Source organism: Coturnix japonica, chromosome 4 (genome assembly GCF_001577835.2).
Source record: "Coturnix japonica isolate 7356 chromosome 4, Coturnix japonica 2.1, whole genome shotgun sequence".
NCBI classification, from domain to species: Eukaryota; Metazoa; Chordata; class Aves; order Galliformes; family Phasianidae; genus Coturnix; species Coturnix japonica.
The window spans coordinates 31,793,542-31,820,022 of NC_029519.1; the positions used below are offsets into that span (position 1 = coordinate 31,793,542).

The 26,481-nt window shown below is 34.7% G+C and overlaps 1 protein-coding gene across 3 annotated transcripts in view; it reads left to right on the forward strand.

The window, feature by feature from the left end:
- Positions 1-26,481, forward strand: part of CCSER1 (coiled-coil serine rich protein 1) — a 581,898-nt gene that overhangs the window by 390,408 nt on the left and 165,009 nt on the right. The gene's annotated exons all lie outside the window — the stretch shown is intronic.

Below are 26,481 nucleotides of genomic sequence, written 5' to 3' on the forward strand. Positions count from 1 at the left end.
ATATCCAAAACCAAAACTTGGGCTGATTTTTGCATGCCTTCTCTCTCTTGCTGTGCTCGGTATAGAGGATTGATAAGCAATGTGCTGGATAGTTTTTTGGGAGGCAGACTGAACCTTGGGTTTCAATTTAATTTGTGAAAAATATATTTTTTTCTGTGATTAGAAAAAGAGATCTTTTAATAAATGGCGTTGCCATCTTAAGTCGATGTCTGTTAAAAGACCAATTATGCTACAGTAATATGTGAATTAGTGTGATATGAGTGCAAATTTCAACAATAACTGTACGTAGTTCATTTCCTTGACATAGCTACAGAAGTATTAATTCATTTAAAGTGTTTTCAGTTAATATATATATTATATATATATAATATATAATATATATAATATATTTACAGTGTTATAGCAATTATCTGAAAATGTGGAAATTTTTGGGAGTGGTTAATAGTTTGGAAGGAACAGGCTAAAATAGTAGCAGTTATTGGCAGTATAAAATCTGTCTTGCAGAAAAATAGATATATTTCATGGCTATCTTCAGGTTAGCACATTTAAAAATGCACTCAAAATTTATTCCGGGATACTGCATCATTAATGTTTAATGGAGAAATAAATCTGGGTATCATCAGCATAGCAATGCTATAATCTTTGGATGTGAGTAATGTGTCTCATGTGGGTGGGCATGAATGGCAAGTAAGATGGGATAAAATATGCAGCTTTATATGAGGCACTGTGGGGGACTGGTGAAGATCTGGATGCTATTCCTGAAACACAGGATGTTATGCCCTATAAAATCAGAGTTGCACAGAACAGATAGAAACATAAAAACAAAATAAAAGCAAATATTTATTTTGCTTTAAAGCAGTCAAAAAGATACCAACTGCAAATCATGGGAAATTAGCATTATAATTATTTGGTATCTTGAAGTAATTGGTTCACCTAATTCTATCAAGTAGTACTCTGTAAAGGACAAAATGAAATATGTAATTAAAAAATCTGACAGTATGAGAAATTTTGGTTAGTATTTGTTGGTATTGGGTGTCTGGATTGCATATCTGCTCTTCCATTATTTGAGCGTAGTGCATTCCCAGAAGGAAGTACTTCTGGTACTCAACTCAAGGGTGGCACAAGCAGCAGCAGGGTTTTTGTTGAAGCTTTATTAGCTGATGATAGATTTAATGTAACTATCACTTACTCATCTTCACACATATTCCATTATTTGAAGATTTAATTAATGGCTTCTTGATTTTAAGAGTATTTGTAGAACTCTGAAATTTTTACATATATTCAGACCCTGCTGAAGCAGGCTTCTCATTGATACAAGATGGAAATTCTGTTATGGTCATTTCTACTTATGGTTTGTCAGTGGCTGTGACTCCTGAAGCCATATTAGTTTAAATTTTCATAGAATGGTCAGGATTGGAAGGGACTTTTAAGGTAGGAGGTTAGAAGTAGATGTACTTCTAAGCCCCTGCTTTAGTCAGAGACACCTCCCCTTAGACTAGGTTGCTCAAATGTTGTTCTTAAAACTTCTTATATGATGTACCAGTCAGATCATATTGCTTATTAAATGATATTAAGTGTCTTAACAAAATGAGCAGATCCAAATTTTTCGTCTACTCAGGTGACTTCTGAAAATTAAACATTTTAAAGGCACTCGCATTAAAAACTTTTTTTTTTTAATGTTAATCATGTAAACAAAATCTAAGGTTCAGTGCCTGAACACTGCCTTAGTTTAATGTATGAATCCCTATTTGCCCCAATTAAAATGTACCATGAATAAAAATAGTGTTGTTTTCTAAAATAGCCCAAAGTAATACTCAAGAAGGAAGATCTATCAGGAAACTTACTTTTCCTGATTTGTTGGAGGCTTATATGTCTATGAGCTACGTTTACATTAATGTACGTTTTAAACTCTTTGTTTTTCCCATTAATTTAATTAAATTTTCAAGTAAGAAGACTTAACAGCCTTAAATACACTATTTTTAATTTTTTTAATAAAGATATTACATTCAATTAATTACTGTAATCAAAGTGGTCTATTATTTTATCAAATAAAATGGCTATCTGTAATTTTTTTGGAAGTCTCTTGTTTTTGCTGCTGCCTTAACGGTAATAGTCTATTTACCCATTATAACCTATTTCTGTTTACCTAGGAGAATACTTGAAACTGAATAACCTCATTCAAATGCGTATTTTCTTTCCATGTAATGTGTTTTGGTGCATTTTCCCCAGCAAAGTTCCCAGAATTTATTTCCTCTGAATTGAATAAACGTAGGAAATGAAAATAATTAGGTCCCTTTTGACCAGCATGTAGTGTATACATAGATCTTTTATTTAGTTGACGTTGTAAAAATAAATAAATCATCTTTTTATGTTTTCAGTAGCTGCACCATGGTATTCTTCATATGTACAGAGTGTGGTGCCTCTTATTTATTTGTACAAAAACTACAACAGATATAAAAAGCACAATAGTACTATTTGATAAAGCAAATTCTTGACTACCGAACAATACTTTCTGATTCGCCGCTATTAGTTATGCATTTTTTGGTTGCTCAAACATATATTTATGAAAACTGGCATGACCTGAGAGCATAGGCATATTCTTGCTTGTTAAGCTCGTAAGAAGCCCAGAGATGTAGGAGAGGTCTTGGAGGAACAGAGACTGTTTCACTCTCATATTTAATACTTGTTAACATGCTAGAAAGGCAAGACAAACAAGCTCTTCAGAGTTTCAAAGTTAGATTGGCAGTGTTAGTCTGTCCATTCTAGGGTACAAGAGGAAATGGCAGACGCAGAGATAACACCAAAATAATTTAAAATGCTATACAGGCTCTTAAAACAGAAGCATCTTCTCTCTTATTTACTTTCTTGGGTAATTATCTAGAAATAAGTATATAATGAGAGGAAACGATTTGTTTTATATTTTTGTTTTCTTTTGATGCACTGTATTTTGTTAACTTCCCATTTCAAGCCAAAAAATTCTGTCCCCAAAGTGAAGTTGGAAGTGAATTATGTAGCTTTGATGGTACCATGCTTATAGATCTGTCCAACTACTGACTGATTTGGAAATTTTCAGTGAAAAATTCCATGAATTACGAATACTTTTCTTACTGCATGTTTTCTCAAGTAGCAAGTATTCTCCTTAATATATTGAGACAGTATGTCTTCCTGGACTGTGAGGCCAGGAGGATTTGAAGTCCATATGTGTAAAACATTGCTAGAATGATAACTCAAGTTTACAGACCCATAGACATTGTATATGACCTTTAAAAACTTCAAGCCTTTAAAGAAAAATAAAAAATAGCAACAAATATAAAGGCTGTTCAAATTATTTTTTTAATTTTGCCTAAGTAGTATTTGACATTGTCAAAATTTAAAAACTAAGTACTTTCTGAACTAATACCAATCATAAAGTTTTAAAGGCCATTAACCAGATTCACATTCTCATATTTTAAGTGAGAAGCCGTGTTTTTTTGCACACCATTTAGCTGGTAGGTATGTATAATAAAAAACATAGTTTATTGGGCAATAATAATGTGTTTAGCAGACAATTATTTTAGTTACTGAAAAATGTTTTCATATGTGTGTTTGGCTTCTACTCAGAGTGAAGCCTTTATGAACTTGATTCCTACTGAGGGTCCCTTCCTAGTTCTATTGCTGTTTCTAGGATTTCCTTGAGGGAAAGGTGGCATAGGTCTGTTGCTGCAGTATATCATACAAAGCCAAGGACTTTTTGGCAGCTCTTGACATCACCTTCTACTGGACTGTTAAGGGTTTTGTGTTACAGAATGCAAGATACAGATGTATCTTACAAATAGGCATCTTACTTTTATAGTAAAAAGGTATAATTACATGTCCAAAGGCATCCTTTTAGTGGATTGTTAAATGCACTTTCAGGTGATGTGTCAAACATAAAAATGTAAGGAGGCAACACTCCCTACCATGTTATTGGATAGAGATCTTTATTTTGTTATGTTACCTCTCCTTTTGTCAAAGAAAAAAAGCAGAATTAAATACAAAGCAACCATTAGGAGGGGACTGAGAATGAACTTTAAGTTCTTTAGCAACCATGAAATGTCTTAATAAAAAAAAATCAACCGCAGAAATACTGTTAATAGAAAGATATATCATCTCCTTGTTTATTTAAATGTTTGGTTGTATAATAGTATTAAATCTTTTTTTTCTTTTTTTTTTCCCTCCTTTTGTTTTGTTTTCTTCATGCCTGCAAAAATGTTTCTAATTATTTATTTGTGCAAAGAAAACAAAGGCAGAAGGCTCTTATCATGGTGAATGTGATGTGTGTTGTCTCCTGAAAGGTCTGAAAATGTTGTTACCTCTGGAATGATGTATTTTGGTCTAGGGGGAATGCTTTTAAAGTATCACAGCAAACTACTTAGGCATTTAAGAATCTTTAGCAAACGTTATTTATGGTATATAAGCAATTACTAACTTAAGCAGTAGGGAGATGTTAAAGATCCAGCACTACAGTATCTCAGGGCAAAGCTTAATTTACAATTATTGTAGAAGATAATAAAAAATAACCGTTATTTTTTTAAAAAAGAAGGACTTAATTACTTGATTTGTAAGCCATGCAGTTAATGCATTAATCAGATTATATTTGGAAGGAAAACTGCGAGTTTTATTGTTGGGTTTTTGGGGTATTTTTTCTTGTTTTCATTTGGAAATTATGGATAAACTGCATTAAAATAGCTATTTATTCTTTCCTTTCAGTTTCTTGAGATTTGTTTTCCTTCAGACCATATAGTTCTAGTAGTTGAAAACTATCCAATATTCCATGATGCCCTACTGTACATACTGCGAAATTGTTATGATTTGGTGTGGATTTTTGGTAGTAGAATATGTATGATATTTATGCTTGAACTGAATACATAGGAAAATAATGTATAAACAGTGGAGATGGAGAAGAGTTGAATTTTCCAAGTTGTGAGCTTGAGAGTGATGGTTAAACCTCTGAACAGAAAAAAGAACTAAAGAGTAGGAGATCAGGTATAAATCTGTGTTGCTCTGTTGATGCACATGAGAGCATGGAAATCAGGATTCTGTCTGTCTGTAGCTTTTTGAACAGCAGAGGGGTCTGAGATTTAGTCTGGAGAAGAGGAGCCTCAGGGGAGACCTCACTTTACGACTTCCTGACAGGAAGTTGTGATGACAAGGGGGTTGGTCTCTTCTCCCAGGCAACAAAAAAGGACCCAAGGAAATGGTCACAATTTGCATGAAGGTGATTTAGATTAGATATAAAGAAAAACTATTTCATAAAACAGTGGTCAGGCACTGGAATGTCCTGCCCAGGGAGGTAGTGGGGTCACTGTCCCTGCTGGTTTTCGAGGCACTGGGATGAGGTGCTATGAGATATGTTTCAGTAGCTCAGTGGTAGTAATGGTGATAGGAGAATGGTTGGACTAGATGATCCTGTAGGTCATTTCCAACCTTGTGATTCTGTGTGATTCTATAAAATTGTTTTTCACTTGATGGGATGTGAAGGAAGTATCTTTATTTATTTATTTATTTTATAGCAAGAGTTTCCAGCTTGTTCTTTTTTTTTTATTTTATTTGATCAGCCTGTTTTGCAGTTTCAGCTTGTTTCTGATGAGTGACTGTGTGCTTGCATCCATGCTTTTGGGAAAGAGGAGTGTCTGCAAGAAATTCTGTCCATAAGCAGGTGCATATTCCTGGTGTCACAAGCATTGCGTGTTTGTGAAGGACTATGCCACTCAAAGCTGAAAATGGAAACATAGTTAGTGAAATGGACAATTCCTTCATTTCAGACCTTTTTCAAAATTAATTTACATGCACTAGTTGTAAGCTAGAAAACATTCTTACTCTTCAAGACCTATTGCCAGAGGATAAAAAAAAAAGAGGAGCTCTTCACAGACTGATATTTCTTGAAACTGATCTGCTTAAACATGGTGGTGTGAACTGCTGTGTAAATACTGTTGTTTGCAAAGTATCACATTTTTTGCATTTTATTCATCCTCATGTGAGGTTTGAAATGTAATGTGCATGATAAGTATGATCTCATTAAATAAATGCTTTATTTTGCTTAATTTATGCTGTATTAGCATGATTGATTCCTTGGCACATTACTAAACTGATGCTTGATGCACTGAAGTAAATTAAGATGCAAAAAACAAACAAACAAAAAAAACCCAACAACAACAACAAAAGAGAGAAAACAGAGGTGATTGTTGCACTCTGAGGTTTATGGCCATGGTATCACAGTTCAGAAGAACATTAAACTATTGATGTCAGTGACTTCATGAATCCTTTTCTAATCCTACTCTTAAGTAAGACAATTTTGAGGGTACAATTAACTCGGGAAACGATTTTATATATTTACTTGCACTTTTAGGTTGTCTTCTTAGAGGAAGATAACCTTCTTTTCTTTTGCTGGGTTTTCTTTTCCATATTTTTAACATATTTTGTCAACTTTGGGAATTTTATATATTCCAGGGAGGAAACTGCTTGTAAGAATGTAAGAGGTGTCTCCAAACATTGTGAAGCAAGGTCTTGTGAAAGGAAGATGTGGAAGGGATTTCCAAAACTAGGAGTTAGATGAAAGCAAGTTTGTGGGCATGAAACAGACAAACATTGTTACAAACTGATAAATACTGGGAGGTTAATTAGTAATTCAAAATCAGTGATAGATGAAGAGTGTACAGTAGTTGTTATTTCCAATAAATTCTTATTTCTAGCCTACACATCATGTCATGTTCTAGACTTCTCATCTTATAATCAAAATAGTCTTTCAGAAGCGTGTAATGAATGCTTGAAGAAAATTATATACAATTCTAGTGGAGGAAACTGAGTTAAAAGTTAGAAATAAGTAATGAGGCTGGCAGTGAGTCAGATCACTACTTAAAGAACACTGATCCATACTTTAAGAAATATAGTCATGTAGCTTCCTGTGAAACAAAGATTGTGTTACTATAAATCTTGTACTTTCCACACTTGCTTTGATTTTCTTTTCTGATGTACATGTACAATTCTCATGAATGATTCTGTGTAATATGACTATATCCCTTATGTTTCATGTTCTTTTTTTTTTTTTTCTTTTTTTTTCTTTTTTTCCCCTCATTAAAAATACAAGTTGTATTGTGCCAAGCTAATTAATGATTGTGGCACAAGTCAGAAATTATTTCAGATTAAAGGAAAAAAAAAATGTTTTTTGCCGGTTATTCTAAGCCTAACTGTTTAGAAGAGGGTAAGCCCATCTGTGCTTTTTAGCCTTCTTAAGGGCAGATAAATCTCTTGTCAGATCATGAATCTATTCATGAGTGTAGCTATTTTTAGTGTGGAATGCTGCCCTCTGTATCTGTTTTTGTTTGTGTAAAATTAAATTGCTACCTTAACATAAACAAGCACCATCTCTCATAACAGTAAAACCTCAGGAAATTTCACCACTTGAAAATAGAAATGGTGTGAAGAAATTCTGGAGAATGTTTGATTAATATTTAACCATTAGTCAAAGCAGCCTTCTTTAAAAGAAGAAAAAAAAATTTGATAATTCACTCTGTCATGTGTTTGTTATGTGATGTTGTGGAGAATGGAAGGAATACTTTTTTTTTTTTTTGGCTTTTGTTTGAAAACACACAGCTTAGTGATATGACCAAGGAAATATTTTATAAAACATAAGATTTATCTATCTGCGTGCTCCTGGGAGTTGTACTTAGACTGGGAAAATAATGCTAAAGAATAAGTATGTCAAAGTGTGCAAATCCTTTCTGTTGGTACTTTAAACTGAGTAAGCTTTCCAAGGTTCATTTATTAATGGGATAGAATAAAGTCCCTGGGAGATATGTCCAAACAAGTTAGAAAGAAATATGTCTCAGATTTTGCAATTGCATTTAATTGATTGATAGAAGTGATTAATTCTGTGCAGTCTTGCTGATGGAAGGAACAGTTTCATCTTATTCTCTTACAGTTAGCCTTATTTTTTTTTATTTTTTTTTAGCTTAGACTAAAACACTGAGATATCCTCTGCAGGTGAAGAATGGTAGCCAAATCTTTTAAACGTTTGATTTTCTGAGTGGAAGATTTATTTTATTTTCAATAATTATCTGATAAAGTTAAATAGTATAGTTTGTTTATAGGTTGGTAGAGGAGTGTTTTGTTGTTGTTGTTATCTTCTTGTTGGTTTGGTTTGGTTTTGCTTGAAGAGATGTTCTGAGGTGAGAACATAGATATTAGGGCATTTGTCTAGGGGTTCAGAATTAGTTAGGAGAAGCATAATTTCACCTCATTCAATTAAGAAAATTGTGTATACAGGAGGCAGAAGGGAAGAAGATACATTTATTCTGCTAACTCTCTTAATTGTAGTAAGATCATATTAAGAAAGCATTGGAGGGAGCTGAGAAGCTAAGATGTCAGAGTACTGCTCATAATGCACTAAGAGGTGAAATGGTGATATTGGACATAGCCACCATGAGCAATATTAGTTGTCCTGTTCTCAGATCAGGCTGGCAAGTGGATGGACTTTTGGAATAAACTCTGTAGGTCAACCAGGCAAACGTATCTTGTGGGGTGGAGGAAAGAAAGCAAAAAGAAGGAGGATGAAGTGTAAAATCCCAGAGTTAAGACTCCAGGAAATTAAAAGACAATCTTGAGGCATACTGTCAAACTCCTGAATGACATTCATAACAGTCTAAATTGTGGTGTATTTCTCTTATATTCACTAGCCAGTGATGTCCTCTGTGGTTTGGAAATGGGGGAAAAAAATGATATTTTGAGGCAAGAAGTTATAGGTATGCATATGTTCTAAAATAGTTTCTGAAAACTTTGTAAACACAAACAGTAGAAAGTGAAACAAAACATTTTCAGGAGTTACAAACATCTGCCTTGATAGAATGATTTCTCTATTGCATTTATCACTGGCTGAAAATCCCAGAATAGTGTAGTAGTGAAGGAGTAGTGCCTAGTATTTATATAAAATTAGGATCAACAAACTATTGCAAACCTCAAGGGGTAGAAAGCTAGAACTGAGTAGTTCTCATGTCGTTATACAACAAGTCCCTAGGTATGGCGGGTGCCATGGGCTGAAATATATTATTTTGACATGACAGCTACCAGGTGTTCTCTTTCTATTTGTTTTCACACACAAAAAAAATCTAAGGGTCTATCACAAATGAAGCAGAACTGATGCTGCCAGCATAAATTTTTTTATTTAGAAAAGTAAATCCCAGCTGCTCTGTAGCTAAAGGTTAGATTATTTGCTTCAACACATGGTTGAGACTGTTGTGTTTTCTTTTTTCTCTGTTTTAAGTCAAAGTATGCTGCATCTGCTCACTTACAACAGAGAAATTTAGATTCGTGAAAGTGAAGACATTCAGTTATTTTAAAATATGAAATGCTTATACTTACTGTAGATAAGAATATATATCTATTATGTTTATGAAATAAGTGTTCAGTGTAAGTATGAAAGAGGTGGTCCTTGTCCCTCCCCAGGTCAGTCTTTGCGTGCTTCCTAGAATAGATAAATAATTTTAAATGCCTTTTATTCCCCAGTTTGTTTTGCAGGAAATACCCAACAGAGTTAACTGGATTTTAATAAGCTTCGTACTTAGAAAAGCTGTCATACACTGGTACTTATTTTTAAATGCTTATGACAAAGTGAATGCTAAAATATAATTGATTATTTTATGCCTCATTATAGTACAGTGCCAGTCTAATGTGCATATTCTTAGCTATATTGTTGGGTTTTATCACATATGTAGAAGAGGATAAATTGGATTACCTTATTTGAATCTAAACTATATTAGTGTCTTGTTTTAAAATTACCTGATTTATGCAAACTGCATAGTATAGTAGTTCTTCTGGATCATATTTAATGGCTCGCATCATTTTCTCTTTGGAAACCATACACACCTACACATACATTTCTCATAAAATTGTGTCTGTCAGTTGATAAGGTTGTGATTATAAAACTTCCTCAAGGCTTCTTCTTTTTGTCTTTCAGCTGCATAAATTCCAGATTGTTTGCTATCTATCCTGTGCTTTGATTTTAGCATGCAAAGTAGGCTGTCAGTTTCAGCTGGAGAATACACAATGTTAATGTAGGCTGCTGCAATCTTCTACACACTCTTCTCCTATAGGCCAGTGACTATGATGAACCTTCCAGCTTCTAAAATAATACTCATTTGAACCTTTTTTTTCCTGAGATACTGTATTTTAAGCAGGATATGCAGGAGTACCTTACTGCTTCACTTAACACCAATGCCACGATATTATGACATTTGTTAACTTTGGTAAAGAAGTACCAGACTACAGTTGTTGCTCTGTGAATTACCAGCCTCTTGGGAATTTTTTAAATGTTGTTATGTGTAATGCAGATTTTTTTGTATGTGGTTTATGATGCAGAAATCATTGAATTTTTGTTTAACTGCCAGATTTCAAGACTGGGATGCATGGAAAACATGGCACAGCTGAATAAAAATGCATGTGTAAATTGCATCTGCATGCATTTGTAGTTTCTGGAAGAACATGCTACACACCTACCTACCAAGCACTGCTCACATCGCCCATTTTCTCCTACTTCTGTGGAGCAGAATCTACCAAACCAAATTTTCCAATACTGCTACTAAGCAGGTACCATCAAGCTTACAAACTGTGACCCTTGATCCATCAGCTATTTTAACCAAGAAATGCTTTCCTTTATTGTTTTCATCTTACAGATGTAGGAATGGCAGCATGAATATAGTTGTGTGCAGCTGTTTATTTGAGACCTCTGTGTGGAGCTGTAGCAGAAGCCCAAGTAACCCTGATTTATGTAGCCCTGCATAACTCCTCCCTTGTTTGATCTACTGTAGGGAAATGATGATCTCTAAAACAAGGTAGAATCACTGTGTGACCAGATCTGTTTTACTGATGCTGAAGCAAAAAATGAAATGAGAGTGTTTGATATCAAAATAAAAATTGTGCAGAGTTCTACTTTTTGATTTTTAATTTTTGCTACTGACATGAGCCAAAAGATTTAGTGGTTAATCTTGCTCCCAGTGCCAGTGTTTCAAAAGAATGTAATTATGATCTTAACGTTCTGAAAGATTGCAAAGTATGGTGAGAGTTGTGCCCTCTCTCCAAAAAGAACCACCAGACAATCAAACAAACAAAAAATAAATCAGAGAATCTGGTGGATGTTATTGCTGTGAATGAACACAGGATTTTCAGAACGTGTTGATGCTTTGAATGAAAGTTATTTTCCACAGTAGAAGATAATTAGTCTTTTAATATTGCCAATATAGAGGTCATGTTTTAATTTTCATGTAGATAGTCTCACAGACCTTAAAGCGCAGCAAAGGTAATTATCAGAGATGTTTCCCTACTTATTGAGGGACAAGAAGAGTGGCAACCCAACCAACAATCTTGTTAGCTTTGACAGGATTGAGGACCAGCAGTTGGCTCACTGCTTACCACTGTCACTGTATACATCTGTCTCTTCCTTGGAAAATCTGCAGAGAGGCAAGGAAAACTCTACCTCCTTTACTATGATTTTCATGGGTTCATACTGTTTTCACAGTAAGCATTTGGAAATGGGTGTCTCACATTGATTGTTGATAATTGTCTGATTCTAACAAGAATTTTAATAAAAGATGCTAAATTATGAACCCCCCATAATACAACCTGTATTTAAATTTATTATGATAATTACCATGTGATTAGTAAAGTATGCTAGTTCAGTCACTAGAATAATCATTCTACTATCACTCAGTGCAGTAGTTAAACACATTAAATTATTCTAATTAGTTAGTGATTGAATAGCAAGCATTAATTTCTGATATATTACTTGCAAAAAGTGTAGTAGTGTAGTTAGCAGTTAGTGACTATGAAATGTATGGGAAGGTTTGTTGCATAACTCTCATAATTCAGATGTTGTATGAGTAAGACATGGACAAACATTTTCAAATAGACTAAATCTTCCTCCACTGAATTTTACCTTTATTAAAACCATCCCATAACAGACTATGCTAAAACTATATTACAAAGCCAATTATTTTGTAGGTAATAATAACCTGACCTATATGGAAACATTTTTTAGTAATTTCCATCTTAAATTAAGAAGTTGTGTTTAAAATTGACTAGAGTTCCAAAAAATATCTACTGGATAGTCTTTTATGTGCACAGGCATGCAGGGGTGTTTGTAAGGATTATTGGCACACACTGAGCTGAGATGCACACTATGGAACTATGTAATGTTATCTTAAAAAAAATTGAGTGCTATACATTTTTAATATGTTGTGATAAAATATATTCATGCTTTTGAACACAAGACATTCCAGATAAATAATTTTCTTTTTTTTCTTCTATGTATCTGCAAAGTATGTGTTGAGTACGAAATGGATGGTAGAATAAGGAGGTATAAATATGAGATGTGGGGAAGATGAATTTGTCATGGGTAGATTGCCATCTGTTGATAATACAGCAGCCAACAGTGTATACTGACTGACAGTGTATACTTCTACCAGATAATTGTTTCGTTGTTTGTTTTTTTTTTTTGTGAGCTTCTTCTAATGTAGGTTATTGTATTTGCTATTATATACGTAATATGTTAGTAATCAAATCCTGCTTATACAATTTAATAGTCCTGAAGAATCTCGGGAAAGGAGTGATGCTGGTGTTTTCTTTTACTGATGCAGTGTTTATTTACTTGAAATTTGCTGTTTTTAGTGAAATAGGAAAATGCTAACTTAGTCATATCATTAGTGTAGTAGTGTCGGGATGATATGCTCTTTCCCAGTGTTCATTCCTGAATGTCATTGGTCACAACAAACATGGAGTTTGGGGGAGATTAGTGTGTTGGCTTTTTTTATGATGATGTTTAGTTGTGACTTACTTTAAAATTTGAAATAAAAATTGGGTAAATTACTTGGGGTGTCCAGGAGTGGAATAAAGCTGTTATTGCATTAAGTTTCAGTTGTATGAGAGGAATATCCTCTGAGAGTCTTTTATACTCAGAGTAATGCTGAGTCTAGCTCTCGAGTTGAAATAAATGTTAGCAGGCAAATAAGTGAAGAGCTGGTTCTGAAGAATAGGCAGATTTGTAGAGTTGTGGGTTTTTTGTGGTTTTTTTTTTGTTTGTTTTTTGTTTTTTTGTTGTTGGTGTTTTTTAAAGCCCACTTACTACACTTGCAGTTTCTTAGTGGCTGACAGTCTCTACTCACTCCCCAGTTCTGCAGGTAATTTCTGAGACACACAGGTCATCTACTGCATTGTCTGTCACTGTCATCCCCAGTCCTCCTGGTTTTGCATCAGACACTGAGATATAACCAGTTCAGTGGCTTGTGTCATGGAAGGCCTCTTTCTTTGGAACTAGAAGACAGAGATACAATTATAAAATCTTTCCTGTAGCAAGGTCATCAGGAAAATTCTCTTTGATTTCATAAAAGCTGCATTCCTTCTTAGATGCTAATGAGTACTAAGAAGGTAAACAAAAAATAAGTACAAATGTGGAGCTGTATATTGAAAGAGAAGATTACTCCCCCCTCAGCTCTCTTTTGTTCACTGCGAGTTTGTATTGCTGAGATTGTTTGTTTCTCTGTACACATTCCAATTCTGAAAGCTTTTATTTCTCTTGTCCTGCATTTACTTGTAATTTAAGGATAGGTAGAGGTGCATGCTTAGCTGACAAAGTTCTCTTCAAGTATTTCTAAGTGGGGCATATTGAAGAAGTGTGACTTGTTAGGGTTGTTGTTTTTTTTTTGTTATAGTCCTCTGTATTAAGTTCTTCCTGCTATCTGCTCCTATCTTAGCAAAAACTAATTATTTGGAGTTTCATAGACTGCTGCTGCCAAATGGTCTCACAGTCAGTAACAAAGTACAGAAATGAAACAGAACACTAAACCTTGGGGATTCACCTGGCCTCCTTTGCAAGCCAGGTTGGTTCCCACCGTGTCAAATAACAATTAAAGCAATTGAGGTTTGAAGGTGGCTCTGTAGAGGTCAAACTAAAAACAATTTTCAGTATCTAAGTGACATACCTTAGCATAGAAACAGAGCATAAATACTAGTCCATAGGATAATGTTTAAAAGTGATTTTCTTATTTCTTAAGAGATATTTTAATTAATATACTTTTGTTACAGTTTCCTTACTGTCTTGATTGTACAGTTGTGTGTTCATGGTTAAACTCTTAACTATTAGAAGGACTCCAATATGAGAACCTTTTCACTTCATTGAACAGGTTACGTATGTTTTTTCAATAAACATAGGGTCATTTGCATTTATTCATCATATAATGAATGTAAATATTTCCTGAATATTTCCTGTTGTCTTCCATCTAAAGATCTCAAACCACCAAGTGCTGTCTGCTGAGCTGCTAAAGTGCAGCTGCAGTGTTCTCGTTTTGGTTCCCTGCAAAGTAAAATAGTTTCAATTGGAGAGATTTGAGCTTTTTATTCCACCATAGGGAACAGTTTGCTAATTGGAGCACCCTGTTGAGAGAATCAAATCCCCTGAGGCTAAGCGTGAAAATCATGTTGCTTTCTCACATCCTGGGTGAATGTTCTAATAGCTGAACTTTTGGTTATGAATTCTTAGGGCTTAGGCTAAGGCATCTCTTTCTGCTGTCTTGTTAGGGAAAACTTTTGCTCTGCACCCCGCCTTTTGTGGATTCCATTCTGACATCCCTCCCACTTCTCCCCCTCTACAAAAAGCTATATGCTTACCCCAATGGATTGCTTGCAACCACATACATACTCAAAGGCTCTTGTGAGCACACAGTACTCATGATTTTACTATGAGGGAAGTACCTAAGCATTTTCAGAAGCAAATCTTTGTTACTTGAAAAGGTGAAATTGATTTCAAACAGCTGGACTTGTCTGTTCTGTGCAGTCCATTGTTGCAGCTTCTAAAGGCTATCAAAAAGATCTGAAGACATTCTCTAAGGTATTTTCCTGGATTTTTGGATACTGAGTTATGCTTTTTTCTTAATTCTTAATTTGTTCTTGTTGTTAACACTCCATAGATCTCACCTTCTTTATCAAACAATGAAAAAATGGAGTAATTTCATTTGAGAAATTAAAATCCAGATTGTATTTGATGTGGATGAGTTTGAGAAAATACATTTTATACTTTAACATAACTTGTTAAGTATGTACTCTAAACATTGTATTATGTTCTGTTTAAATTCTGGAAACACCAATAGAATGAAACCTGGGAGGAACTTTATTTAAGCCAGAGCTATGTGTAGGATGAGTGAGTTTATTGCACGTATTACTGTGGCCAAAATTGTCTTTAGGCACTGCATATTATCAAAGTTAGCCTTTTATTCTGCCTACATATCCAGAACTCTTCCAAATAAGTTTAGAAAAAAAAAAAAATAAAAAAAAATCAATGTACAGATAGGAGAGATCATCAAACATGTGAGACCTGCCACAAGGAGCTGAAAAGTTTATCCTTTAAAGGTTTATGCTGTTTATTTGAAGTGCATGCCAGCTAACTGTTATTAATGTCCAAAACAAGAAATAAACTTGAAGATTTGGTGTAGTGAAGCCATGCTAGTTCTTAAATCTTCTCAGATAACAAGGAAAACAATGTAAATTATTTTGCAGTATATACATCTCCAGAATACTGGTTTCCTGCCATTAAAATAAACACGCCTTAGTTTAAAGAAAACAAATACAATCCATTTTCACAAATAAAGGTAATTAACTTCATAATTTTGTCATATTTTCTAGCAGGCTGAGGTGATCTTGGCTGATGTTTGTTTATTCTCTTGCATTGCTCTATTCCTCCTCCTGTTTTTCTGAATGCAAATGAAATTATTTTAAAACAGGCTGTTACAGTCCAAACATGTTAATGATGAACATACATAGCACACAAAGAAAACTTTGCTCTTATGAAAAAAAACTATTAAAAAAAAAAAAACAAACCAGATTTGAATTACAAGTCCAATGTTATCATTTACTGCATTCAGTGAGACACACTATTAATTGTTTGCAAGTCCAGAAAGCTTCTCATTTCCTGTTGAATGTATTATGTTAACTAAAATAGGCCAGTGAGTGGGAGCCCTGAACCTGCAGAAGGGAGCTCTGAACATTATCCTCTTTTGGGAATTTCTCCTGAATTATATGCGGCATATAAGAAGGGTAGAATTTTATCTAGTGTGTGAACTACAGGATACTTGAACAGCTAAGAGAAAGGAGAGAGATTAAGAGGATACCTGCTGAAGTGAGTAATGATGACATGGTGAGATTTTGGTACAAAAGTGTAAGGGAGATCAGGAGAGAATGTATAATGGAAAGGTTATTCATCATGCCATACATGCTTTAATAGTTCCCATTTGCTCCACAAATCTAATTAATGGGAATAAGTGGTTGAATTTTAATTTTAAGTTACTGTAGTGAGCAGTCCTATTTGCAGACAAATTTGAGGATTCCTTACAGAATAATTGCTATGTAATGTTATGCTAGTTTGAAGGTATTGGATATAAATAAGTATAAAGGTCAATATGCTCAAAAGGCAGTAGTTTAAGTGCAAACGAGAACACAGCTTGGAGAATTCAGAGGTTTCTGTTAAAGATGTGGGCAATTTAAGCATTCAAAATATCTCTTGAGGGGAGGACAAAAGCAACTCAACAACAAGTTTCTTAACTTTTTGATAGCTGAATATGAACATTTTTGTCAGAGGCCAAAACAGCAGGGCTCATTAAAGTTGAAACTCTTCACTCATTGATGCAGTCGCATTTATTTATGCAACAGGAAGAAGCAAGAACAGCTGATCATCATATCATTCAAACTTAATATTTCATTCAGCCTTTGGCTAAGATAACCATAAATGACCCCTATGAAGTTTTGTTTGTGCCCATAGAGTACCATTGCTTTTCTTTTAATCATTCTCTGCCACAGGAAACATTTCAATTGAATTTTGCTCTTTATGCAAAGAATCAAGAGCAACTGAGAACCAACCTCATTTCCTTTCTTTTTCCCTTTAGCTCTATATTTTAATAGAATAATGTTCTATTGTGCTAATACTGGAGTTAGTGTAAGAACACATTAAATTAAAAATGTTTTACTGTGCTAGTCTGCTAAAATCGTCAACATCTTTCAAGAGTTTATTGAATTGCCTAACATCAGATCTCGGTTTCACTATTTGATCTGCTGGCATCTTCTTGGATAAGACAGTTTTGTGCTTACTGTGCTTCCCATTGCCTTTCTTTCAGTGTTTTACTCATCCTTTCAGGCTTCCATTAACTTCTTCATTGCTCTTCCCACTTTAATTGGGCAATAATTGTATCCTGTTCATCTCTTTTTTTTTTTTTTGGGGGGGGGGGGGCTATATTTTTCTGGTTTGTTTGTTTGTTTTTTGTTTTCTTTAATTTGCACTCCAGGTTGAGAAAAGCCATAGTCCAGTGATACTGTGACAAGAACTTGCAGAAATCTAGGCATAGTTTGAGAGAATTTGGGAGACTGGATTGGATTGTGGTATTTTGGGGTTGTTTTTGTTCACTTGTTGGTTTTTTTTGTGTGTTTATTTTTCTTTCTCTCTCTCTTTCTCGCTCTTTTGTTTTATTTTGCCAATGGCAAATAGTCAGTTCTTCATTTAATGCCTTTCCACTGTTCAGCATTCTGGTAATATCTTTATCTTAGATGGATAGAAGCAGTTGTTTGACATAGTGCAGTATTGGTATAACTAAACAACTTTTTCTTTAAAGTAGGCTTTGGATTGGTATTATTATGAAATCAGGATCTTTCAGTAAAGATAACACCTCTAGCAATCTCAACCCTGAGATGCTGGTTCAGAATTAACTCAGAGGGAAGTGTACCATCTGTTGCTAAAACCTAACACTAAGAGCTAAAGCAATTTCTAGCTTAAAGGAAAAATGTGGACCTGAAGTTAGCCAATTAAGGGAAGCAGGGAAAAACTTAAAAATAGCTTCTGGTCTTTTGCTTCTGCCTGGTGTTGGCTGCCAGTACAGACAGCAGAGAGAATTGACACTGCAGAGAAAATAAACTGTACAGAAAGTTCTGTCAAATACCCAAAGTAAACAAATGGGAAAGGGCAAATACTGTGTCTTTGCTATTTGATTTAGAATAACTGTACTGTGTGATGTAAAGGCTCATTTATAGTGTTTAAACTGTTACTATTTCTTCAGTTCTTGATAATCAAGACTCATTTCTGTGCCAAAATTACATCTTTGTATAACTAGCTTACTAGACTAGACAAGACAGCTAATCAGCCAAGCCTAGAAGAGGATTCAAAATTTGTTGCTCATGCTTATTTATGGTTTGGGTTGGCTCTAATATTTTTATTTGTATGGTGTAGATAATGCAGTAAACAAACCAAATAAGTTATAGCCAGCCTTGTTTTCAGTTCTGCTCAGAGGAGAAAAAAATACCACAAAATAGGCAAAGTAAGAGCTAGAGGCCACTGCTGCTTGAGATTAAATAAATTGTTCCAGCTTGCTTTCCTATGCCATATCTTCAGATATTGCAGTGATAAATCTACTATAACTGTAGGACCTGGATAAATGCAGATGTGACCTTTTGTTTACAGGGTATCAAGGGAAATCTTTATGAGACCACAGAAGTGTTTCAAAAGGTTTAGAAACATTATGAGATGGTAAAACGTGTCCCCTGTGGATAATTTTGGCAGCACAGATCTGATGCTATTTCTCAATGAGCAGTGCCCTTTCTGTAGAGATTTGAACAAACCATTTGGCAATGATGTTTGAGAAGCAGTTTTGGATAATATAATTCAGGGGAAACTCAAGTGTGCTGTTTTAATTAAGCAAGTTTAAATTTATTAAAAGATTGATTTGAACATATTTATGTATTTACATATCGTATGTACAGATGTTGATGTTAGTGCAATGAAAAGTAAAGTAGAAAAATAACACTTTTGTTTTAACAAAAAAAATTAGTCAAATTTGACTATTTTTAATACTTTCTCTAACTCCCATTGCTTCTAAGTGTTTCTATGGTTATAATTAAAAGTGGGGACTTTAATCAGCTTGATTAAAAGTCCAGATTGTGTTTTGTTACTTAGGATGAATCTACTGATTATACAAATACAGGAAAATATTCTGAGCAGGAATGGACCCTTGCTGCTGAATTGTGAACAGGAAGTCTGTCCTGCCACATAAGAGGAAATGACTGTAAAGTACAGAATAGCATATAAGTCCACAAACCCTGATGTGACGCACCTCTGAAGGCTGAGAGATGTTATTTCTTGGCCTCTGTTATTAATCTTTGATTGATCACATCAATTGGGACAGTTGTCCGAGGACTGAAGAAAAGCAAATATCACTTCTGTGATAAGAAGGGTAGGGAAGAGTACACAAGTAACCAGTTAGCCTCAACTTGTTCTTTGGGATAGTGCAGGTTATCTTTGAAACCATTGCCAGACATACGAAGGTCGAGGAAATGATTGGAAGTAGTCAGGAAGGGGACCTGTTAACTTCTGCTGGGTTGACTAGTGTGGTAGATGACCCAAATAAAAACTAACTGTGAACCCTACATATGCAAATTGAAGGAGAGTAGAGGGGTAATGCAGTATCTGAAGCCATGACCTCTGCCACAGCTTGTAAGGAGGCACTGTTTTAGACAGCCTTTTATATCCAAGTGGAGAAATGCCTAGAACATGATTTTAACTATACTGGATGATAAGGATGTTACCTGTCCGGTCAATTGTAGGCATTTCAGTCATCAGCACTTATTAGAGTTTTGCTGCCATTATTTTATTAATGTACAAATCAAGCCTGCACTTCATTTTTAATTAAAAAAAATAAAATAAAATAAAATCTTGTAAATACTTAAGCTTAACATTGAAAGTATGAAATAAGTATGACAAAGTCAACGTTGCTGAAAACCTGGCTGCAAAAGTGCATTTAGGGCTTGAAAACATCTCTTCAGGGTTATAAACCCATACTTAGATAGTTTTTGGTATATATAGTGAGGGGGGGAAAAGCATCAGAAATAAATAGGCTGTATGTAGGTCCTTCTAATTTTCTTGTCTGTACAAAGGGACTCATTCTTAGTGTATTTAACTACCTCAGTAATATCATAACTGCAGCCAGATTTGTTCTGTAATTTCAACTTTGTTGTCCTGGAAGTGTTTTGTGCTGTGTGCGAGGTACAGCGTGGTCGTTTGGCATTGTGGCTCTTACTTGCAGTTGCTACAGCAACAGGCTTCTGCAGGGAGAAGATTATCTGGCGAATGTTACCATGGGTGTTTGCTGTAGAGCTGTGTAAACAGATGTAAATTAACTTTTAACATTGCAAATAAGACAACATCTGGGGCTGTTGTCTCTGTTACCCTCTGTCATCCACCATGCTGAGTATCCACCTCCAACCGAAACGAAGTGTGAATGTCCCTAATTGGTATTTCTCTGTTCATGAAAGGAATTGTGTATCTAACTGCTGATCTGTGCTGCTAGTGTCTGGCGGGGATAGTCTAAAGATCCTGGTTCCCTATCGGATAAACTCTTAAGTTTTTGCCAGCAAACTCCTTTTGTATAAATTTGACTTGGAAGGCGGTTAACAAGCTGCTGTTATCCTGGTGGTTCTGGTTAGAGATGGTGCAGCACGTGATCGTTCTTTACTGCTATATTAGAGCCATCAGAAATCTAGGATTCACAATAGGCTCAGTTGTTTTGCATTTGTTGCTTTCCATTGTGTTTCCAATGTTACCTCCTAGTCATTGTATTTTATAGTATGAAAATAAAATATATAATCCCCTAATATCAAGATGCTAATGATCTGGTTATGTGGTTTTCCTGTGCTATGAGATATAAAATGACAACCCACATTAGGTAGTTCTGTTTGTGGGTGTTGCTGTGTTAGATCACAACCTTATCTGTTAGTGGCTTTATGTATATCAATGTGACATCAACAAAATACGTATTTTCATCATACTGACTACAAACAATCAAGTAGCTTAAAAAAAGTGCCACCCTGCTCTGCTCCAACTTTTGATCTCAGAAACTAGATTGTTTGGAAAAGAAGCAGATGGAAACTCCTTTAGACTATGGATGTATGTATGGGAGGGAGAGAAGCACAGCCAAAATCACCTTCCAGAGTGAGCAGTGCTTCTTTGATTTGAAGTCCTCTGCTGATAACAATGATAACAGTGTCAGCCTCATAGGTACATTTGTTGTGATTCACCTGCATGCCCGAGGTGTGAGAGTTGAGAGAAGAATGACAGAAGAATAAACATGATCTTAATATATTGGTCTGACCCTCCTGCCAATTTTTATTCATTTCTGAGCAAAACTGCTGGCACTATGCTGTTCCCATGTTCTCTGATGGAAACAACATGCAAAAAGAAATGCTGCATGCAATCCATTTTCCCCCAAGAAAGTTAGGTGAAGTTTGGAAATGCGTTTTGCTATTAAAACCATAAAAGTATTTATATTTTCACTTTTTCTTTGAAAAGAAATGAATTAGTAATAAGTGAGATTGAAATACTAAGATAATAAAGAAAATCTCATCTATAAAATGCTGCAGTTCTTTGGGAATTGCATTCCTCTGTTTTCCATTCTTACCTAGAAAATTACTTTTTCCCCATTAAAGTATTCAATATAGCAGTCATAAAGTAAAGATAAAAATCATTGTTGAGCTAATATGTTTCTCTGAGTGGAATCAAACTTGTATTAATCTAACCGCATCTTGCATTCACGGTTTGTTCAGGGTTTTTTTTTTGTGTGTGTGTGTGTGTGCAAACCATAATTATTCCTTTGTTTCAAGTCTGCAGTTCTCCCTTTGGTTCTGTATGTGTTCAGCGCACCCAGTATTTGCTTTGTTTGTGTCATCCTTTACCATGCTGATACCAGGATTTTTAATATTGACAGCAAAAATGCCAGCTAGCAGCCACGTTAGCTACACACACACACACACACCTGTGTTTTTAAGCACCACCATTTCTGAAATAGCTGTATCTGTTCATTCAGCTGACAAATTGAATCTTTGATACTGATTGCAGAAGGAATTGTAGAGTAAGCTGTAAACTTGCCTGTTCCTGTATTTATTGTTGTGGTAAAGCAAGATAAAAAGGATTTCATTTTCAAGATAAAATGGGAAGAGAAACAAGGAATATCTCAGTACCTTGTCATTTCATCTAGGTAATATTTCTGCCACAGAATTATTAGAACTGGTCTTGCTTACAGGCAGGACCAATATGTCATTATCTAATCATGAAAAAATTTAAGCGTAAGCAAACAGCAGTTTGCAGCTTTCATCATGAAGATGTAAGTGTCATGCATGGTAGATTATAAGAGTCAGTCCTCTGTATTTTCATTATCACACTAGTGGGGAAAAAACATTATAAGAAGAGTAATCTGACTTTAAAATTCAGAGCTCAAAAGTATATACATTTTTTTTCTAAGAATTCAGTATGAGAGTCATAAAATAAAGAAAAAATCAGTGTTGTATATTCTTTTGAGCTGATGTAGATTTGTAACACTTGCAAATATTCTGCAGAAGTTAACATCCTTCTCTTTTTCCCCACTCAGTATCAAGAACAGTTCTTTCTGCCTGTTTAGAGAGTTAACAGTAGCATTCCAAAAAGGCTGAGTGAAGTATGTTGGTTTTGTTTTGTTTTGTTTTTTCCCCCCACATAGAATCATTTAATAAAACCCTTTCTTGAACAGGCCCCAGTTGTGATCAGTTACAGTAAAAATAGCCTCTTCCTGAGACAGATGTATTTTAAACAGAAAGAAGTCAATTGTTTAAGCAAAACAGGGTAAGCAGTATCTGAAGTACTGCTCAGTCTGAGAAATTTAATATACCAACCTAGGATTCTACGTAACTATTATAACTTCTCAGATTTGCCATAGGCTTCATGCTTGACGTTGGTCAGATGTTTTAATATTTCTGCACCTCATTATCTAGCCATCTCTATTTATGAAAATGGTATGGAAATAATTTCTTTTTCCATTATTTGTAGGTCTCATTTATTTTCTTTAATCTTCTTTGAGATGCAGTATTTTTCTGTAGGCTGAGTGTGATGGTATAATGATAAATTACAGTGCAGTCTGGAATTGCACAGAAGGGAAACACTCTGTTATTTATTTGTTGGGCATAAGACTGCTTTATTAGCAATGTTCTCTAGTTTTCAAATGACTTTCAAATGTAGTATGTATATGTCGTGTCTTAAAACTGCACCTTAATATGCAGTGTAACACTCCTTAGAACTTCACCATCCAAAAAAATCACAGCAATAATATTATTTTAAAAATCAAGGCTTTCTGAGCTTGCTTTGTTTAAAGTCACTGTATGTTTAATTTTTTGCTTCTTAAAATATGCTGTGACTGTTTATACATTTCCTGAGTGGGTTGTTGTTTTTTGTTTGTTTGTTTTTGTTGTTGTTGTTTTTTGGTTTTTTAATTTTGATAGAAATTTCACAATTGTTTTCATGGTTTTATATATTTTTTATACTCCATTTCCTTTAATTTATGACACTGGAAGAGCTGGGCTATATCATAGTCTGTGGTCCATAAACATAGAACAATTGAATTATGTCCCAGTTTATGTGACAGACCAGATAACTCTGATTGATAGATTTGGAGCAGCAAGAACACAGGAACTGCCATTATAACATTCTTCACAGTAATGGGAGTGCTATCTATCATTAAGCTACGCAGATACTTCTTGTTGTGATTCTTTTTCTGATAAAGTTACCCTTGAAGGTGACATGAGGATGTTTCTGGGGAAAGAACTTCAAAAGCTGTAGGAAAGGCCTAGTTTCATAGGATATGATTCAAATGGCATCCATAGATACATACACGAGAATATAGTAAATAATGACCTTGATTCAGCCAAAGAAGTAAGTTCTCAAAATAAATTTAAGGCCCCCTTGAATAAGCCTTATGACACTTACCAGATTCTGTTTTCAGAGCTGAAATAAGGTGTACTGTTGTTGTGTTTGTGGAAGTTTTGGTCAAACAAATTGCTTATGTTCAAAACCCAGTGTAGACATAATAAACTTATGTGGACGTTTTCTGTCCCTGATCTAACCCTCTCATTTTTTCATCGGTAAAAGCTGAAAACATCTGCAGTTTATATTTTGGCAGCATATACAGCACGTAGCTGTACAGGTGAATTCTTGCAAGAAACTCCATATGTATTTCAGGACACAGGATGAAGAAGAAAAAAATGTGCAACCAAAACCCGTATAGACTGAAATGACTTGCACAGGCCTCCTTGAAATTTTGTTTAGTTCCAATTCTCAGACATATCAATGGTACTCTTTGTGACTACTTTAGGCATATAAGGAAGAAAAGATTTTTAGTGACCATGGTAATTGAGCTGTACAGTTAGTTGGTTTGTAGCTTTCTGTCTAGATGGGCCCCAGTGGCCAGAAGTACTAAGCTGAACAAGATGCGACTCTAGCCTGACACTTGGGCAAACTCTCACATTGTAGTAATGTAAATTTTAAATTCAAAGTTCTGTTGCAGTGGTGGCCTGTTATGGTGCACTGATTTATTTTGGTTTAGACTGCAGACATTTCCTCTTGGGTAGCCATGCTTATGTTCCTAGGGATCTATTACCAGATGTTTATGAGCTGGTTGTTGGCTGTGTCATTGCAGAGATGAGTTATGTTTGCTTAGTGGAGAATATGACAGGAGGTAAGATATACGTGGAAAATAAGAGCAAGCAGTATTTAGTTAATTGGTTAATATGCCAAGAGAACTAATTGCTGGACAACATATCTAACTTTGAATATAATATGCTGAGGAAAAAAAAAAAGTGAATTAAGAGAAGATTAAAGTATAATTTACTTTATAAGTTGGGGAATAGTACAATGATTTTGTTACTATATCAATTTTTATAATGTTAAATAATGCTTTCAATATTCCTTACACTATAACTTGTAAGTATGAAGATATGTCCATATAAAGTATTACCAAATATATCTTAAGTATCTGAGAGGAATTATTTTATTAGTCATTATATCTTCAAATGTAATTTGTTAAAATTGCATTGTTTATATAGTAGTGTAACTTACTTGTTTTATCAGCATAATCCTGAACACCTTATTAGACTGCTGAGTGCAATCCCTGTGAGATACTGGTTTTGTTTTTACAAGCCTTCCGTGTGTAGTCTAGAGAAAATGACTTAATATATCCAATGCTTAAATTTGCAATTTATAAAAGAGAAAATGTATATTTATATTCAGACTAAATGTGAGTAGCTGCATGGAAAGCATATGGATAAGTACTAGTTCATTCTCTTGCTCTCATCACAACTCAGCTTTTTGAATGGCGCAAACTGCATATTTAGAGAATTAGATGGTGTTTTTCCAAAGAGCTTAAATAAATATTTTCCTTAAGAAGGTGTGAAAATTAACAAGAATGTGGGTGTCCACATCCCTCTAGGGACTGAAATCTCAGATGCAAGATTTGTTTTCTTCTACTCCTGCCTTTGTCAGACCTTTCTCCCACACTCGCTTCACCCCAGAAAAATTTCCGTAGTGTCAGGAGATTCAATCAATCTCTTAGAAGTGTGTAAACCAGGGAGTATTTATTTTGCTTTTAAAAACTAAAATAACATTAAAATTTGTTCTTACGTGTATGTGAAGGAGCAACTAGAGACAAGATTCTTTCCAGCTTTCTATAGTAGTCACTACAAAGTGGAAGATTAAGACTCAATTCTCTATTCTAATACAGTGAGCTCTCAGGAGAAACTGGGATATTACTCTGAGTATTCTATAGCTGCTTCCCCGAGGATTTCCCTGGAGAGTGGGTGGCAGAAAAGCTGGGATCTGTCTCAATTTATCAAATCAGTAACTTGTGCTCTTATTTACCAGGGAAATGAGTTTTCAGCTGTAGCCTACCCAGATTAAGCACTTTTTCTTCTTCTTCTTCTTTTTCTTTTTTCTTTTTTCTTTTCTTTTTTTTTTTTTTCATTAAGAGGTTCTTAGTTGATATAGAGCAAATATTGGCATAAGGGAAAAATGATCTTGTACTTTGCTTTTAGGTGAAAAATATCAGTGCCTTACTACTGAGATAGCAAGCTCAATGGCTTGATTAACCTGAGAGTTGTAGAATGTTGACATAAGACTTGGACTAGGTATGTTTTTGTATATTTTCTATATTATTCTAATCAGAGCAGAACTGTAGCAGCCAATTTTGTAAGTGTTTATTAACTGATTTCTTTGAAAGTGTAACTTGGGCATTTAGGATACAGTTTGCTGAGATGCTAGAACAACCAGTAGCTTCTGCCTGCAAATAACATATCAAACATTCCTACATAGCATCTGTATTTGAAAGTGTGACTTATTTATTGTGCAGGTAGTTTGCCGAAATAGCTAAGATATATGAATGCAGAGTTTTCTACAACCAGGATAGATGCAACTTAAAATCTAAAGCAACTATTTATTGGCTTACAAGCACATAAAAATGTAGAATTTAGTGAGCTTTTAGGTTCACCACTAGTGCTAGTAAGGAACCAGAAAAGCTTTTGCTGACCAGGAGTCATTAATCAAATAGGGAGAGTTCAGCTTCCCTGGCTCTCTGGCTTGCATCCTCAGGTTGCTGT